The sequence below is a fragment of the Lycorma delicatula genome, chromosome 7, assembly GCF_047948215.1.
Source record: "Lycorma delicatula isolate Av1 chromosome 7, ASM4794821v1, whole genome shotgun sequence".
Taxonomy (NCBI): Eukaryota; Metazoa; Arthropoda; class Insecta; order Hemiptera; family Fulgoridae; genus Lycorma; species Lycorma delicatula.
In genome coordinates this window covers 29348773-29369321 of record NC_134461.1, presented here as the reverse complement: position 1 = coordinate 29369321, position 20549 = coordinate 29348773, and the positions used below count along the sequence as shown (strand labels likewise).

General features: G+C 28.2%; 1 pseudogene; it reads left to right on the top strand.

The window, feature by feature from the left end:
- The first annotated feature begins 1475 nt into the window (after positions 1-1475).
- On the top strand, positions 1476-20420 carry LOC142327633 (endoplasmin homolog; annotated as a pseudogene).
- The last annotated feature ends 129 nt before the right edge of the window (positions 20421-20549 follow it).

Below are 20549 nucleotides of genomic sequence, written 5' to 3'. Positions count from 1 at the left end.
CTGAGCATACCAGACCTCACAATTGGGGCTGTCCTCCTGACGCTAATTCTAGATACCCTTGTTTCTTCCTTCCTGGTCTTTTATTTGCAACACCACGGATGTGAATTCCTCGACCAAACTCCATTGTTCACTTGATGATAACATATGTATCATCAAGTTATCGGGTGTCAACCCCTGTTATTCCACCTCGTAACCTCTCATTCTCCCATTTCGAACAACAAAAAATAGTGTGTTCCACCATATTTTCCTCCATGCAAAACATACAGTTGGGGGTACCCTGCCACTATATTCTGTGCAAATAAGTCTCAAAGTTGTCGTGACCTGTGAGCATCTATGATATATATAAAATTTACCTCTCCATGTCTTCTGCTGGTGCATGCCATCAGATTAGGAATTACTCTTTTGGTCCATAGCAAGATTTCTCCTGTACTCTATCTGTCACTCCTCTATACATCTAGAAGGGAAACTATTGTAATCAGTCCAACTTGGGCATATGTGGTTTTCACCAGATGTTAATGTTTTGATGTCTAAGGAACCCAAAAAACAAAAAAAAACAGATGGAAATTAGACAGATGTTAATGTTTGCATGTACGTGTGTGAGTGTTCAGTGTTGACCTCAAAATCACCTTATATTTCCAGAGCTACTGGACCAATTTTGACCAAACTCTGTCAGATTACTTCTACATATGAAGCATTGATGCTGTTAAATTTTTAATTTAAAAGATTAAAGGAGTGAGACTGTAGTGCAAGGCAACCCTCACTAGCTTGAGATTTCGCACAATTTAGGTTATATTTTTCTTGAGTACATTAGTTAATTAAAAAGATAACAATATTTGCAAATTCCATCCCCATCCAAAAAAATTCTGTTGTAGTCGGCTGCTATGTTCTAACATCACAGGTGAGCAGTAGAATTAAACAAATGAATATTTAAAGTGTAAAAAAGTAACTTGGTCTGGCCGGGTCTCAAAATCGATCATTCGGTCGCCACTAGTATCGCCACACTTGTGTGAATTAAATGCGGTATGCATGTGCACTTTAGTTAAAATAATTTAATTAAATAAACGAAAAAGTATATTTAAATAAAATGATAAATATTTTAAATTAAGTTGATTGTGCAAGCCGTACATCAAAAACAACCCACAGTTGTAGGACATTCCTGAAATGCGGTTTTAGCCATGTGACGAGAAAGTCCTACAACTGTGTTGTCAGCTTTTTTAAAAAAAAAACAGACAGAAAATGATCTTTTCTCAATCATTTTTATTATTAAAAACAAAATAAGAGTCAATTAGAATATAACAATTTGAATGAGCAATTTTAATTGTTTAGTATGTTTCTAGTCCTTTTTAAATAAATTTCTCATGGTTTCCATTTATTTAATGCCCGGTTAGGCATGGCATTTTCACACACGCTACAAATCATTCATCTCATCCTCTGAAGTAATGCATAACTGTGGGCTCTGAGGTTAAAAAAAAAAGTTATGTAAGTGACGATTTTGTAATGTTACTGGTCAACATCAAACAAATGGTAGATTTTTTTTGGTTTAATGCCGTGGTAAGCTTGGATTGGTTATAGTTGTACACAAAGATACTGAAAACCTTTAAGCTGTTACATTTTGTGGTTTTGTCGTGAATTCGCCGGAATATCTTGATCTGCGTGTTACTTGTATAATTATAGAGGTGTATTGCACCTTTTATTATTGAATTGTAACATAAAAAATGAAATATAGGTTTTTATTTGTAGTTGGAGTAATTCTAATTACTGGTATGTTTTTGAATTTTCTTAACCTTAATAAGTGTACATTTTTTATGTCATCTGTGAATTAAAACTCAACAGTATTAGTAATACTTTACTGTTAGAATAATTCTAGTATATTCTGTTATAGTTTCATGTTAAATTTCTTGAGAATGTAGCAGAGGTATCTTAATGTAGTTATTTTTTTAACGTGTATTTATTTATCTCTTAAGATATAACCTAAAATATTTATAAATTGTAAGTAACTGTTTTACTTAGTTTATTTGATGATGTTAAACACTTTGGAAGATATTGGTATTCTTGTAACACATTTATTTTTTACAAAGATCATATATATGGAATTTCAGACAGCACATATCAATATATTATCGATTGATAAATTATTTAAAGAAAGCTGGACCCTGTTAAAAATCAATTTTCCTAACTAATGGCAACATTAGTATTACAATATCGCTGTTAAAGGGATTAAAGTCAAAAAGTATTCATTTTTAACTTCCAGAATGTAATGATAAAAAAAAATTGATTCTTAATTAAATATCTCCACCAATATTGATCATTGAAATATAATTATGGACTACTTAAAATTGTCAATGCTTCTTTTTTATCAGGCAGCGAAATCTTTTTTTTAAATTTTTTTCTTTGTACTGGTTTCTATTCTTCTCCTTTGTCTTAGTTTTTTTTTTTCAACAAGATCTTATGTGGTTGTATCACTAGTAGAAATAACATTATTTTGCTAACAAAAAATTTTAATTTATTTAGTCATGTTTACTCCAGTTTTCAAGTTCATTTATACATGTTAAATTTCACTTATTGTGCTAAAAGTAAAATAAAAAAAGCCTTTTCAAATATGAACAAAATCATTTATAACGTAAATGATTTATTTCACTAAACCAAATCAGAGAATAACCTTAATACCAAAACAGAATCTTTTTAATTAATAATATAATTGCTAAAATTGTAGAAAACTTAAAATAGATTCTTCGCCTACATTTCTAATAAGAAAAATTTTATAAAAGAGTACTAGTCAACAGGTATGCTATTACGTTCCCCAATATTCTGAAACTATGGCCAGAGACAGATATTTGAATATCCTTAGTATGCTTCATTTTGCCAGTAATAAAGATCATCCGCCGGCTTTCATTTTTTTAAAATTTAAGTATTGAATAAATTGAAAAAAATTCCTCAAATGTGTTTTATCCTTTTCAAAATATATTAACTGTCAAGTCCTTAGTTTTGTTCAAAGGAAGGCCTAATTTTGTTTATGTTTATTATAAGAAAATTGTTTTAAAATTTTTTTAAACAAAAAAAAGTAGTATGATACATCATACTACATAAGAATGACTACATAAAGATGAGTTATTTTAATAAGATAACCTAGTTTAAGTAAAAACTAGGATTTACAGTATGTTAGTCCCGAAAAGGTTAAGCGGTACTGTTTTATATGGCTATGTTTGGTTATTTATGTAATACAGACTAGTATATAATGGTGGTGTTTAATGCGCATTCCTAAGCATATAGAATACATAGTTAACTAGGTGGTATAATTACAGTGAAGTTGATTTGGCATTGCTGGCTGGCTACTGTTCACCAGATAAGTTGGTTGTTTGAACATTACTGTAACTAGGGTACAAGTGTGATGATGATCATTATAAGTTGTTTCCTTTATTTTATTTATTTATTTATTTTTTTTTTTTTAGATGATGAGGTAGTTATTAGAGAAGAAGAGGCAATAAAATTAGATGGCTTAAATGTTGCTCAAATCAAAGAATTAAGGGCAAAATCGCAGAAATATGCATTTGAAGCAGAAGTTAGTCGAATGATGAAGCTTATTATTAATTCACTGTATAGAAACAAAGAGGTATGTCTTTAAAATATATGTATTATTTTCTATCATTGTTTTAATGTTATCTTGTGTGTGTTAGGTTTTGAAATACAAGGTTTTAATATATTCAGTAAGTAAAAAAATTTTTGGATTAACAGGATATATGTATGACCAGAATAACCAACACAATAATAATTTTTTCTTTATCAGATATTTTTAAGAGAGCTGATATCGAATGCATCTGATGCACTTGATAAAATTCGTTTATTATCGCCTACTGATTCATCTGTTCTAGAAAATACACCTGAACTTGCAATAAGAATTAAGGTATTCAGTTAATTTTTTTTTTTATCTATGTTTTGTTATGTTACATTCATCATTAAGATATTTTTTATTTACTTAATACAACTTTAAATTTTCTTACTGTAATGTAAATTTGAAACTTGAAGTTGTGTATCGGTTAACTTCTAGACTGTTTAATTGTTATTATTAATTTTTTGAAGATTAGTTTGTGTAGCTGGAACATAACTTTTTGATTTTTGTCAGCTGGAATATTAATTTAATGAACAAATAATATTCCTGAAGAATGAAAGTACTTAATTCTTGTTTTCCAGTTTTACCTAACGCAATTCTAAATTAAGTTTTAGTGGCCCCTCTTACAGTATTTGTCAGTATAGTTTAATGTGAATAAAATAAAGGGTTGATTTCTGTGCGTTCTTAGATCTACATATGAAGTAAGTATACCATCAGTATTATTATCAATTTGTATTATGGATTGTTTAGTTCTTCAGAAGATGTCTTTACTTCATTTTACTAAAGTATTAGTAAAATTGTATTTGTAAAGTATTAGTTTAAAATTGTGTGTGAACAGTGTGAGATATAAAATATTGATTCTTAAAGATTTTTATTATTTTATTTTTTTAATTGTAATACTATCAAAGAGAAAGCTTGTTTGTTTTTTCTTTTTAATGAACAATTCTTATTTAAAAGTTAGTAATTTTAAACCAATTAATGAAAAGCAGGCTGAATTTGAACCGTAGTTAAACTTATCTAAGTATCTATTTTGAATAGCAATGTATTTAAAGAAAATCTTTAAAAATTATTCTTTAAAAATCTTAAAAAATTTCAGATAGAAATACCAAGAATACAATTCGGACTCTTACTTATTCCTTTAACAAACTTTTATTGAAGGACTGTAAAGTAACAACTCTTTTCTAACAGAAAGGTTGGAGAGCTTAGACTGCCACCTATTTTAAAGAGAAATTATTTTTTTCGAAACCAGTTTCCTACGCTTTGTTAAGTGGAACTACACAACCAGATAACGTTCAATAATTAACGAGACAAATTGGTGTAGTGCAAAAATGATTTATTTAATGGCAATGAAACATATTACTTGTCAGATCTTGTATATTAATGATTTTTGCAAATTATAAATTAATTTATTTTTCTATTTGTGTAGACCATAACCGAAGAACAACCTATTGATGATGAAGAAGAAAAGAAAGGAAGATATTGAAGCAGAAGATGCTAAAGAAAAAGAAGATAAACCAAAAACAAAAAAAGTTGAAACAACTGTCTGGGATTGGGAATTGGCAAACGATAGCAAACCTATTTGGACTTGCAAGTATGTTTGCTAAATGATTAAATCTTAATTTTTTTTAAAAATTTTTATAGCTATCTCAAACACATATTTCCTGTTTGTTAATTATTACAAGCCAGCTAAAGAGCTGTTAATTCCAAGCATGGGACATATTCTTAAATGCTCTTTTAATTATAGGAGCGATATCTGTTGATGAAATAAACTAGTGATTTGCTTCTAAATTATAGCTATTGATTTCTGTTTACAAATACACATTATGCTGTAACAAGGAAAATATACAAAGATGCTGATGACATAGCTTGCAATGCAGGCAGCTGAGGAAGGTTTCTCAAAAAGGGTTCCAGTAATTTTATTGACTCAAAAAGTGTGAAACTACTTTGAAAGAAATGTATGCTAAAAAGTTTTCATGTTTTTGAAAACTCATTCCACAAACTTTTTTTTGATTATGATAGTTTTTATTCATTTATTTCTTTCATCTCAAGAATTATCCGAAATTTTTAGTTTTTGAAACTATCGTATACTATTTGTGCTCAATGAAAAAATGAAACTATTACACTGTCATTTGATTGTTGGTGTGTGTATATATCTTTAATATTAAATGGAATTTAAACAGCCAAAACACAGTAAATAGATATGTTAAACTTACCACATTAATTCTAAGGATCAGTTTTTGCAGGACCTACATCTTCAGTTGGTATTTAATTCTATAATTACATAAAAATAAATTGTGAACTTTAAATAGTTAAAATTGTTAGTTTTATAAATTTTTAATATTACATTTTATTAGCACAGTGGTTAATATATTACTGAATTATTTGAATATTAAAAAAAAAAAAAAATTATTATTATTTATTATTAATAATTTTTATTACATTTGGAGGAGAAAATAAAACTGGCAAAGATTGATCACCTGGCATTACGGTGCACAAGTGTGCTGCTGAGTTAATTATCGCAATAACTCGACTGTTTGTCAACAGATTTTTACAAATGAGGTCATGTTGTTGAAAATAAAATGCTTAATAAATTCTGTTATAAGTAAAAATTTTATCAAACAAATAATTACAATCATAAGAGGCTGCCATTTTGAAATTTTTGAAGTTGATGTTTTCAGAATTTTTTATTTTGTAGAATAAAACGCTAGTCTTAGATTTGCCATATTAAATTAAAGTAGGTTTACCCGTTCGTGAAAAAAATTTTTTTTTGTTGAAAATCATGAAATGACATCCAGAAATAAAACAAAGCAAAATAGGACTTACGTCGATATGAATTTTTCTGCTCATTTTGAATCTGTACTTGAATTTCAAAGAATACATCCCGGAACACTGTATATATACTAGAAATATGTAATAACAAATATATCATGTTGCAATAAATACAAACTTAAGTTTGTGTTTTTGTTCTTTAATTTACGATGTAATTCTTTTGTATGTATTTTCATTAGGCCAGTAGACGTCGAAGATAAAGAATACAGTGAGTTTTATAACTCATTAACAAAAGATACTCAAGATCCATTGTCCAAAGTTCATTTTGTTGCTCTTGTTGAAGGTAAAGTGACATTTAAATCTCTTCTGTTTTTTCCTAAAGTGCAGCCAAGTGACAGTTTCAATAAATACGGCACACAAACTGATAATATTAAAGTAAGTATTTTATATATCTATAATTAATTATAGACATAATTTTACAATAAACAAAGAGCGGTTGGTTAATGCCTGAAAAATGTCAACAGATTAAGTTATTAACTGAATAGAGATTTTTGGGGCCAACGTTGTTTAACTTTTTAAATCTAATGTAGTGATTTATTATTACATGACTGATCATCTTATCTTTACGTCATACTTTATTTATTCCAAATGTTTTGATAAATCACTTGTAAGGTTTGTGTGAATTTTAACTCATCATGTGTGGTGTAGAATATGCCATTTTCTCTATTTCTCCACATTTTTTTCTAAAGTGCATTTGTGTATCGGGCAAAAAAATTATTCATCTTTAATCAGTTTTATACATCATTAACAATTGAATACAGTTTTAATCTTTTTACTTTGTGATTTTGCATAACTACAGTATTTTATCTTAGAGATAACTGTTTAGTTTGTTGAGTTACTGGAAAAAACTGTCTATGAAATCTGGAATGTGTATTAGTATTTGTTGGTAAAGTACATTCAAAACATCAATGGAAATATAAAAATTGTTTATTTGTTTGAACTTTTGATGAAATATGTGTGTAATTATTTTATCACACTAATACATTTTATAAATTGTAATTGTTATTTGTTTTTTTATGTATATTTTTTAAATTTATATGTTTGGTGAATATTAGAGTACAGTAATTTTAAATTTTGTGAACAGTAGTTGGAGGAAATGGTATTTTAGATGCGAGAGAACTAAGCTGTTGCTGGGTCAGAATGAGATGAAAAACATGTCTCGTGTGTATGTCTTTCTGAAGACTCCAGGTGCTTGTCTCATTCCCCTTCCCTTTTAATATAGACCTGTTACACACACACCCGCTCACCAACACTTACCCAGAGCCAAACAAAAGAACTATTGTGCATCAACCAACTACACTTATAAAACTTAGTGTGAACTATGAATACTTTACAAATAAAAAGTGTACTATTTATTCTAACATGTACTAGTGAAGTATTTTGAGATACATTTATAATTGGATTAAGTAAATGATTATTTATGTATAAAAGTCAGTGTAAGGAATTTTACTAAATTGATAAATAAATCGTAAAAATAAAATTAGATAAACTTGCTTTTTCTACGGCTGTATGTGCAACGTTTGAATTACGCAGCTGGAACCTGTATCATAATGAGGGTCAACTTATCAAAAGCCTATTTTTTCAAACACTTATCAATCAGAAGCGATTATGTTTAATTTTCAGCTGTTTTTTTTACTTTGATTTTAATTTGATTTAGTAGTTAGCAAGCAGAGGTTAATTTGAAAGTACGTCTGTTGGTAACTAAGTTTCTATAGTATACTGTTCATCCTTTTCTTAATTATATTGAGTTCTGAGGAAGAAATGTCTTTAACGCAGACCAATATTTAACAAAATGTAGAACTTATTGTTTAATGTATTTTTTGGAAAAATTAAAAAAAGTTCCATAAACAATTATTTCTATCTGATTTAATTCACTGATCCAATTATTTCTCAGCCGTACAAAAAATACGGTATGCAACTTTCTATAATAGCTAGTAATGCACTCTTGCAAAGTATAGGCACTTGCCTCGTGTCATAACTTACTTCAAATTAATGGCATCAATGCATACCTTAATGGCTATATTATAGGCTCATTGCATAATCTACTACTATTGTTTATGAACAGTTTAATAATAAACAGTAGTATTAAGATCTCTTTTTAAAAGAAAGATTATATCTTTTTTATTATTGATGTTTTGTTAACTATAAGATGGAAAAAATGTATTAACACAATGAAATATGCTTATTGTTCACATTAGCTCATTAAAAAAAAAAAAAGAAGTAAATAAAAGAATTTTGTATTAAGGCGAACTATAATGCACATGATATGTGTAAGCCAATTAAATGTGCTTATTATGATCTATCTGTGCTGTAACATATGTGTGGCAAAGGTTTTTTAATTCAGAACATGATGTATTATATTAATCTATTATAAACATAATAAAAATTGAAACAATTTCCTTATGAAATATCTTTTTTAAATTTTAACATGATTCTTTCATAGGTAATGAATAAGAACTTGTACTGAAACAGTTGTTTGGTTGGTGATAAAAAATAATTCATTGGTTAAATGTACCTGTTAATATGTGCTTGCTTTGGATTAAAAAGTGTGATGAAATTCTATATATTCTTAAATTTTTTATTTTTAATTATTATTATTTCTTTTTCAGTTTTTATTATGGATGAATTTGCTGACATGCTTACTAAATATTTAGCGTTTATACGTGGTGTTGTTGACTCCGATGATCTCCCGTTAAACGTTTCTCGTGAAACATTACAACACAAATTAAGTTATTAAAAAGAAATTGGTTAGAAAGGTGCTTGATATGATTAAAAAGTTGGAAGGGGAAGATGTGGATACTTTCTGGAAGGAATATTGAACTAAGTGAGTTTTTATATTTAATAGTTTTTTTTTAGAATATACCTGGCTTATCCAAAAAAATATGTAACTTTTTTTTATCACTTGCAGCTCTGCGGCATGTTCACCGCATTTTTACATCGGTTGGCTTTTGATAGACACCATTACAAATACAGCTTTGTTTGTTTTCAGTTGAAAGTTATTTTAAACGATGTTTAAAATGTTAAAATCGATGAAGAATCCTGCTGATAGTGAAATTAGGGTAGTTACCTGTTTTTAAATACGAGAAATGTCAAAACTGCTGATCATCATCAGATTAGTGAAGTGTATGGAGAAAAAGCTATGAGTGATGGAACGGTTAGAAAGTCGGTGCAGCAGTTCAATGACAGGTAATGTAGTGCGCAAAGAAGTTGTATATAGTAGCAAAGAAGTTGGTGCCCTTCCATAGTGATTAATGATTTGGTTAAAATAGATGAAAAAATTAAAGAAAATCGAAGGTTTATAATTTCTTCATTATATATTGAGTTCCTTGAATTTTAACAGACAATTTTGAAAGTTGGGTTTCATTAATAGTCTTACTCTGGAAAAAAAATAAAACAGAAGTTTAAAACTACTGTCAACATAAAATATCAAGTACTTAGTATTCTGGAGAAGAAAGAAGTTTTGTCGGTTGACTTCTTGCCAAAAGGTGAGACTATAAATGGTTCACTTTATTACGGTAGTCTTAAAAAAACATGTCATGCAATCCAAAACAGGAGAGGTATGCTCATGCTCAATCATGGGATTGTTCCTTCATGATAATGTTTGTTTGCATGTTGGCAGTGAAACTTAAGAGTCTGATTGAATAGTTTGGCTGGGAGCAAACCACATACCCCTGACTTGACGCCAAGCGACTACCGTTTGCTTTTCAAGCTAAAGTGATGGCTTGCTGGTTAGCACTATAATGACAGTACTGATGCGAAAATGCTGTACAAAAGTGAGCAGTGGTGTTTCACTGGTGGCACTGTTCTTTGAGGAAGGATTGAAAAAACCGATAGGAAAATATGAAAAGCACTTTAGTAATGCTTGAAATTAGGTAGACGAATAGTTCAAGATATGCTTTTTCATGTAATTATAAAGTTATTCTGTTGAAACTTATGTTTGCTTTTTAATAAAGAAAACTGTACTTACTTTCTGGATACGTCTCGTAAAAATGAGAAAATAATTATTTCAATTGCCTTCATTCTAGGTTTTTCAATTATCTATATCACTTTTTTCAATTACGCATAATGAATACAAGTATTTTTTTTTAAATGGAAGATGCAGCCAAGCATACATAAAAAGAAAAATCAGTTAGTTATTTATTTTATTATAAATAATCCTTTTTGTTTATACTATTACTCGCCGAAAATCCTTAAAAATTGTAATATGACTGTGATATCTGTTTTTAAATGCATTATAATAGATTGACATTACAAGAACATTTTGATAATCTGAAAATTAAATGTTCTGAATCTTTATATATCTGTTTTTAAATTTTCTTACTAAAGAGCAGTGTTCGCTAGAGAACACTTTTTTTGCTCCTCTTGAAAACAAAACCATTCAGGTTTCATTAATATCTTTTTTCAAATAGACAAAAGCAGTCCCTCTTTACATTGTAAATTTTTAATGCTGTCAACATTTATGGCAGTAGAAAATTATTTATAAAAACTACATAAAAAATTATGTTTATTTTTATTTTTTTTCAGTCAAACACAAATGCTCTTTTGTTGTGTAGGATATATATTAGGAATGAAATGGAATATATGTCTTCTGAAGAAAAACAGGCTTAACAGTTTTCTTAATATGTTTATATCTTAGTGGATATAAAGTTTAATATTATACATTGCATAATATTTATAATATTGTATACGTCTCATATTTCTGGTTATCTTTTATCTTAGTGGATGTAAAAGTTAATATTATAATAGCTCATTTACTACTTTTCCTGTTCTTGTTTCTGTATTAAATTGGGCATTGTAGAAGATCCAAGTAACAGATCAAGATTGTCTAAACTGTTAAGATTCCATTCATCAAGTAAAGAGGGAATGACAACATTATCTGATTACGTATCAAGAATGAAACCAAAACAAACTCTACTATATTGCTGGTGCTTCAAGACAGGAGGTATTAATTTCTTTAATCGTAAGATTTTTTAAAATTTATCTTTGGTATCGATAATTAAAAGTAAGATTTCTCTTGTTACTGTTTTAAAGTTACTATGAAAGTCTAAAAAAGATTTTTTTAAAATTATTTAGAATTTTAGATATGTATTTCTTTCTTTTACTTTTAAGATGTGTTCAAATTGCTGCTGTTTCATAAACACGAAAGAGAAAAGAAAATGATGTTGGTCTAGAAAGATATAAATCAATTTCCTTAATTTGAACAAGATTCGATTTCAAACCTTTTGTATCTATAATAGTTATATTTTACAGAAAATTCTAATGAAATGAGAGGTACTATTATTATAAATTTCTTACATGTTAGATATATTTCTCTTCTGTTGTTACAGAAAAGCAATAAGAATAGTTTTGTTTAGAGTTGAACAATTTATTAAAGAATGTGTGTGTTCAAAAACATGTAGTTCAACAATTCCATTGTTTTTAAGAAATCATGTCTTCCATAAGATATACTTTGAACTTTTCCAAATTCTTGAAATTTAGTATACTCTTATTCTCAATAAAATATTTGCATGAAGTATTTTCTTCATAATAATCTCTAAGATAACATTTTTATTTGTTTGCCCTTACGTTAGATTAACATCATTATTTTAAACATACATATTTTTTTTTTAGGTTGAAACCTCCCCATTTGTTGAAGAAAAAATAAAAAATAAAATAAAAAAAAAAAAAAAATGGTTGAAGCTATTGATGAATATTCATTATCTGCATTACCTGAATTTGAAGGCAAGAAATTCCAAAATGTTGCCAAAGAAGGATTTACTTTACCTGAAGAAGGAAAGAAGGTTGAAGCACTTAAGAGCAAATTTGAAACTCTTACAAACTGGCTTATGGATAAAGGACTTAAGGATAAGGTAATTGTTGGTTTTGTAGTATGTTTTTTTTTTTTTTGTAAAATTTCAGTTTCACTAACCATTGGACTTCTTGATTGAGTTACTATCAGTTTGGAAGTTCTGTATTTCAAGATTACCACGGTTAATACATTGCTCATTCGTTAAGTAAGTTTAGAACTAGCTGGTTTTCATACTAGATGAAAGCTTGAAATTTTTAGTTTCATGTAATATAGATGTAAGATTTTTATTGTAGCATTTGTGTTTTATTTAAGAAATAACTGTGTGTACAGCTAGATATTTGACTTCTTATTCATTTTACATGGTAAAATGTGAAAATTGTCATAAAATGTGAAGTGACATATCTGTTCTGCCTTACAGAATGATGAAAGAACAGAGTAGCCATAATAGTTTTAAACTGTGGTTTATAAAATCAAGAAAATTGTTCACGCTTAACATTAATTTCTTTCATAATATCCGTGAAAAATGTCACAGGAGTTGTAATTTAAATTAAATATCTTCTGCTAGGATGTCTTCTTGTAAAAAAATATTTAAAAATTTTATTAGAAAATATGTATAATTTTTTATTATTTTATTTTAGAATTTTTTAATTCAGTTGTTTCTATACAGAATTTTGTAGAAAAAAACAGTCCGAATATCTTTTAAATTAATTATTGAGAACGGTCTAGAATATCCATTTATGATGCTATTAGAAACATCCTAAAAAACAAATTATTTTACATTATTACTGAAGTTAAAGTAAACTTTAAAAAGATATACCTTAGAATTTGATACAGTAAATTTTATTTTATTTTATTCACTTTTTTTAACAGATTGCTAAGGCTATGGTATCAGAAAGATTAACGGATTCACCTCGTGCACTGTTTGCTAGTATGTTTGGTTGGACTGGTAATATGGAACGATTGGCGATATCAAATGCACATCAAAAAGCAGATGATCCTCAGCATAGTTTCTATTTAGGACAAAAGAAAACTCTTGAAATCAATCCTAGACATCCTTTAATTAAGGAACTTCAACGTAGGGTTTCTGATGATCCTAATGACTCGGTTGCTAGTGATATTGCTTTAATGATGTTCAGAACATGTAAATAATAACAATTTTTTATTGAGCACTAGTAGTAATTATACTTTTTTTTAATAGCGTATTTTCTGTTATCTACCAGCCATCCGTTCAATTGTTTTATAAATATTTATAATTTTGAAACTATTTTTAGTGTATTAAACATATGAGGGTTATTAATAATTAAAGAGACAACAACAGAAAAGTTATGTTTAAGTTGGTATCCCTGACAGAAAATATCAGCTGTTTGAATAAAATTTCCATTATAATCCATCATCATGCAAATTTTTATAAGTTGATTGGACAGTTTAAATCGGGCAGAAGAGTTCAGTTTCAATCAGAAATATGACTGACTTTCATCATAGTGGAAGACCGGTAGAAGTTTTGACTGATGTTTTGCAAAATCACATTATTCATCTTATTCACAAGGATAAACGCATAAAAATTTAGGAAATTTGTAGTGCAAATATTGTTAATGCCCATCCGGTTATCCATGATAAGCTGAATTACTGTAAAACATGTTCAGACTGGATTCCAAGGAGTTGATTCAGAATCACAAATACATCTACCTGATTTCACTCGTGTATGGAATTTAGAACAATAGTTTTTAGCTGAAGGTGAAGCTATTTTACCTTACATAACTTGCGGTGAAACTTGGATTCATGGTCACCCTCTAAGAATGAATTCAAAATTGATGTCTCAGATGTAAAGTAATTTAAAGGCCCAATTTATTGCAATCGTTTAGAAGAACAAAGTAAAATCAATGGTGAATGTTTCTGTGACACGCTGGACTAAAGTAAAAGTGCTGCAATAAGAGGAAATATCCTGGAGGAAATACCAGGATATTTTCAGGCGTAATTCTTGTGCACGATAATGCCTGCTTTTATGCTGCACAAGCATGCTTTTGCTTGAGAAAATTTATACTCTTAGGTTGTCAAGTTGAGAGGTGTTGATATATCCACCGTATAGTCCTGACCTCACACCATCAGACAGATGTTCGATCCTCTAAAACAGTTTTTACATGGCACTGATTTCAGCAATAATGAATCGGTCAGGAATGCGGTATATAAATGGCTCAGGCACTAAAGTGAATAATTCTTTATCAATGGAGTAAGTTGGGACATGTGCCTAAATGTAATCGGGAATTATGCTGAAAGTAGCATTAATTTCATTATCATTAAATGAATAATAATTTTGTACATTCATTTGTCTCTTTAATATTTCATTTTATGGTAATAAGATTACGGCACAGGTTACTAATTTCTCTAATGTATAATAATACTTCTCTGTAGGCCTTTCCAATTTTCTTCTGAAACACCTCATTTTTTTACTTTGAATAAAAAAAATTTGACAGACTTCCTCTTTTCTCCAACTCATCTTAAAATTTCATATTGAGTTTTCCTTAATTAACTTTATTTTCATGCACATCTCAAAAACTTTCTTTCTAATGTATCTATTATCCAAGTTTTATTCCCATCAGCATTACTATTTAAAAATTCTTTCTATTTCCTAATTTTATATAGGATACTAAATTTTTTTATTGAATTAAAAGACTTTGTTTCAGCTTATTTGCTTTTAGTACTTCTTATCTAACTTTGTAATTTTACTCTGCTAAAAAATTTTTCAACTTGCATTTCATAATATTTATATTATTAGCATTAGTTTCTTATTGTTATTGTCAAAATACATAAGAGATTATTATTTTCACACTTATATTTTACTTTATTTCTATTACAAACACTGCCAGCAGAATCTTAATGTGTTTTTGAACCAAAATGTAATTGCTTTGATTTAAAAAAAAAAATTAAAAACTTTGTCTTGCGTGTATGTTGATCATTTCCATGTCAATTCAACCACAAAAAACAGTTTTTTTATTCACCATCTCATATTTTGATGAAATTTTACCTTGTTTGTTGTACCTATAGAGGGAAGTAACCGTACCAAATTTCAACTCTGTATTTCACTTTGTTGTCATATTATGGCCATTTAAATTTTGAGGTTTTTTACATTTTGCTAGTCGGATGTCTCAAGTTAAAAAGCACTTGTAAATATAAAATAATTTGTCATTTGTTTATTTTTCATCCAATCGTCGTGAAATTTTCAATTTTGCTCTAATTATGGGGATCTAGAGAAAAATAATATTACATTCTTCTATGTGTAATGATTTTGGCAGAAAAAAATCTTATTTTTATATCTAAGTTTTTTAAAAACGAAAACATGGATTAGCAAACTCAATATTTCAAGGTAAAGGAATAATCACAAATTTTTTTTCCCTACATAATCATTATGAAATGGGCTGTAATGTAAATAAATAAATAAACTTTTGGATTTTTCATTCCGTTGTATAGTTTTTTTAAGTTAAATGTAAAAGTTTGTAAAATTACTCATTGAGCCATTGTAGGAACTATGTCAATTATTAAACTGCCACTTACACTATTTTTAGAGCAATAAATAATTATTTGATAAAATTCTTAAGCTCAAAAATAAGAAAGCTGCAAGTAGAAAGAGGCTCAGAGTGTTCAGTCATGTTTGTTTGCTGCTGGAACTGTGCAAGTAGAAACAGAACATGTCTAGACAGGCATGTCATCAGACAAGCTATTCTTGGCTTGCCAAGTCAGTCACTTATTAAGGAAGTACTTGTACTTCCTTAGAAAACAGCATGGTGTATACTGCTTAGGATTTTAAATATTATTGTGTGTGTAAGTGTATAGTGGTTTTTGTGAGTTTTTCTTTACTTTTATGAATTTTATTAATACTAGTAAACTGTAAGTAATTGAACTTTTTTTAGTAATATATTTGAGTAGCCTAGTTTCAAAATCAGCTACAGCCATTTCATTCAATTTTTTAGGATACCAGAAAACCTGGGACAGTAAAATTTTCATAGCTAAAATTTCGATTTCTTCACTATAGAATAAGTCACTCCTAATTAAATAATAAAAATTTTATTTAGTTAACCATGTACATTTAGCAGGAAATTCAATTTTTTATTTGCATATGGCTGATTTTGAAACAAAAAAGTTGATTTCAGACTACAAAATAATTTACTTTTATTTAAATAAAACACATAACATTTACGATAAATGCTTTAGTACACACTTTCTAATAAATTAAAAAAAGTAATAACAATTATTTATTCAAATGTTTGTATTATATTATTTCAGGATGTGACTGACTTTCAAACACATTAAGCAGTCTTCTTCTGATGTAGCTGGTATATTGCATATATTATATATTTTTGTTTTGTTGCATATATTGTGCGACTATATTGAGTTTAACGCTAAACTGTGTTTTCATTTTTTTAAATTTTGAGAGAAACAAAAATAAGATTTTTTTCTCCAAATTCATTACACTTAGAAGAATGTTATATTTTTCCCTAAAATCCCCATAGGTTAAGAGCAAAATTTCACAATTGGATGAAAAATAAACAAATGACAATTATTTTTTTATTTACAGACGCTTTTTATCTTGCGATATCCAACTAGCAAAATGTGATAGACCTCAAAACTTTGAATGGCTGTAACATGATAATGAAATGAGATAGAGAGTTGAAATTTGGTGTGGTTACTTACCTCTACAGGTAGCACAAACAAGCTAGTTTTCATCAAAATCTGATTTGGTGGGTAAGCTAGTACAGTTGAATAGAGATGGAATGACCCATTTGTATCTTAGATGATGATTATCTATTAATGATTTGGGTAATTTTAGTTTTATATTCTATTACATCGGGTTCAAACTTTTGATAATATTACTTATTTTTGTTTCAGTGACATTGAGAAGTGGTTATTTACTGCAAGATACAGCAGAATTCGCACAAACTGTTGAAAGCATGATGAAACAGACTTTAGGAATTTCAGAATATGAACAGGTATGTATATATATATATATGTAACTTTTTTTTGTAGCAATAAGATAATGATGAATATTCATTTAATTAAAACAAATATAAGTCTTTTTGTTGCTGTTATTGTGATCTATTTCCTATTATAATTTTGTTTTGCTCTTTATCCAAATGCAGAAGATAAAATAAATGTGACTGAATACTCATTTTTATTCTAAATTGAAAATAAACTTAGTCTTTCTCTTCCCCCTCTCTCTAGTTCTATACAATTCTAATAAAAGTTTCTTAACATAATAATTCATGAGTTATTTGATTTATACATAATTTTTTCAAATATGTATTATTTAGTATATACACCTTCCAAAAATACAGGTTATGACATATGACATGCTCATTAGAGAAATATATCAGTGTTTATTTGTTTTTTAATATTAAAGGGTGACAAATACATGAATTCTGTTTTTAACTTTTTTCTCTGTTGCTGACATATATTTTGAGACATGTAGTTATTGTTGGATAATACAGGAATTAACACAGTTCCCCATACTGGTCATGTTTGTACAATAATTAGTTTTTGTGTAGTGTTCATTTGAAGTAGATGTTTGGTGTGTTTTCCCATGGTGACATCTATGAACTAAGAGTGGCAGTCAAATTTTGTATTAAGCCTTAGAAAAAGTTTTACCTAATCACACAAAATTATTCAAGAGGGTTAACTCTGTTCATTCAAATACAAAGTTGATGAATTTTTTTGTTTTTATTTTTGACAAAAGGGTTGTCATGAGTTCCTATGAACAGGGTAGAAAGTCGGCAGGGCAATAGGGCAGACATTAGCTAGAAGACATCATTTCTGAGGAAATGTGAGGAAGAAGATATCTGAATCTCATGACAACTCGTAATTCCTTTACCATGATAATGCACCACCCAACAGGTCGTTGCTCATTTGTGCTAGAGCTTTGTAAAAAAAAAAACTCACCACATGTATACGTTAAACCAAGGGTGTTAGCCCTTGGTTGGCTTTTTTATTTCCAAAATTGAAATTGTCATCAAAAGAAAAGAGATTTGAAACAATAGAGTTTAAAAAAGAAAATTTGTAGAATGCCCTGAAAGCTATTTGGAAAAGTCTTTCTGGAGCTGCTTGTTGAAGAGGAAAGGGTATTAGGAAAATTGCAAACAATAGGAAGGAAAAAAAGAATAATTCTAATAAGAATAATAAAAATAATTCAATAAGTTGAATTTTAGAAAAAAATAAGGTTGTTTTTTGAATAGATCTCACATTAAGTAATAAATTCATCAAATTCTAATTATCAAGTGTAGTAGATTCACTTGATCCATTTATAAATATAAATGGTTTACTTCAATTTGTAATCTACAAACCTGTACTTAAAATGATTTAAAATAATGTTTTTAATTTACAATAATGTTCTCTATCAATCCGAAAATAAGAATTTTTCCAATTAAAATTTGTTGTTCATCTGATATTATGAATTTTCTAAAATTCATGGATATTATGGATTGCTCCTTATGGAAGCCTTGACATATTGTAATTTTAAATTAGAGATTATGATTGAAAATTACAGAAATGCTTTCAGATCCAGTTGTTATGAGTTACTGATTTGATAGTTTAAATTAATGAATCCATCTTGAACAGTAAATATAAAGATGTTCGTGTTTTTTACTATTGGATGCTGTGAGGTATCTGAAATCCTTGGTTTATATTCGGTTCTGCTAAATTTTAATAAATATTTGCCAAGTGTCAAATGCTTGAATGTAGAGAATAATAATGTATAAAATGAGAATAGCATTTTGTGGTTATTGAAGAATGATTTATAATACATAAAATTTTATTGAAAGATTCATAATAGTATATATAATGGAATGAATAAAAATTTGTCTGAGACAACATTGTATTCCTTAAATTGTGCAGCATAGTATTAACACTGAATAGATCCCAATATTCACGTGTTATATTCAACTTAATGCATTTCATAGTAATTTCACAGTCAATTTCTTTTCAAAAACTGTAATTCAGTTCCACAGTGTATAATAATTGAAATAATAATTGTATAATTACAATTAACTTACAATAATAATCATTGCTATTATTACAATAACTGTATTGTGTAATAATATTTTCATTTATCAGTATTTATTTTATATTATTTATGACATACTTTTAAAAATTCAGCATTAATTAAGAAGACAGTTTTGTACAGCTTCTTAGACAATAGAGCTGATGATGATGATGGTGGTGGTGCATTACAACTTTAATACCACCTTTTGTACAGTAAAACTTGATAAGGTATTTTACAAACAGCTGTCAGGTACTTCTGATTTTCATGTGTATTTGAACAATTCAATTTTTTTCTATTTTTAATTATCGACTAAAAGATTTACCTGAAATTTGGCATACAGATAGAAACAACACTGAAGAAAGCTATTTTAAGTGTTGTGGCCTATTTCCCTTATTTTACTCGTGATTGTAGTTTAAAATTTAGTGTACAGTCTTTTTTATGCGTATCTCATTACCTAGGTGGAATTTAAAGGACAACTGGGTTAGACTGTTTAACCATATCTTGTTATGTTAGTAGAAAAGTTATATATATTTTTTTTTAGGTGGAAGACGAAGAAGAAGACATAAGTGATAGTGAAAGCGACGAAAAACCACAAGAAGTAGGAGCTGATGATGATGAAGAAGATAAGGAAGATCATGATGAATTGTAATTAAAATAAAAGACCAAACTGATTTAAATAATTTTGTGATGAAGTGATATTTTATATATAATTTAGAAAGGCTCGACTTGACTGTTCATATAAGTATAAACAAGAGAATGCATTTATTTTATTTTTCTTTGTTAGGTTTGCCTTTTACTATCTATTGATTGAAAATGTATGTTCAAATTTGGTGTGTTGTTCCCTTTTGTTTGAAGTCTAAAGAACAAGGAAAAACTGTATTGAGAATATTAGTTGTTTTAAGCTAAAAGTTTGTGTTAAACCCATTCTAAACATTCACTGGTGTTCTTAATATGTCATCTAATTCCCTCATTTGCGTGGTATGTGTGTGTGGGTGCGGGTATATATATATATGAGATAGTGAGTCCTCTAAAGTCAGCATCAGTCCTTAATTGTGAGATGGTAATGCAGTTGTATGGTTTTTTGTGACTGATTTCTAGTGCTAAGAAAAAAATAGAAGTTATGTATATGTAAGTTAATTTATATGTTTGAGATAAATTATTGATTTATACATAGTGTGTGTATTCATTGTAATTCTTTTTAACCTAACCTAGTTGAATAAGTGCAAAAAAAATTGTTGTTTATTATACAGATTCAAGAAAAATATTTCATTTTTTAATATTTAAAAAGGAGGTACTCA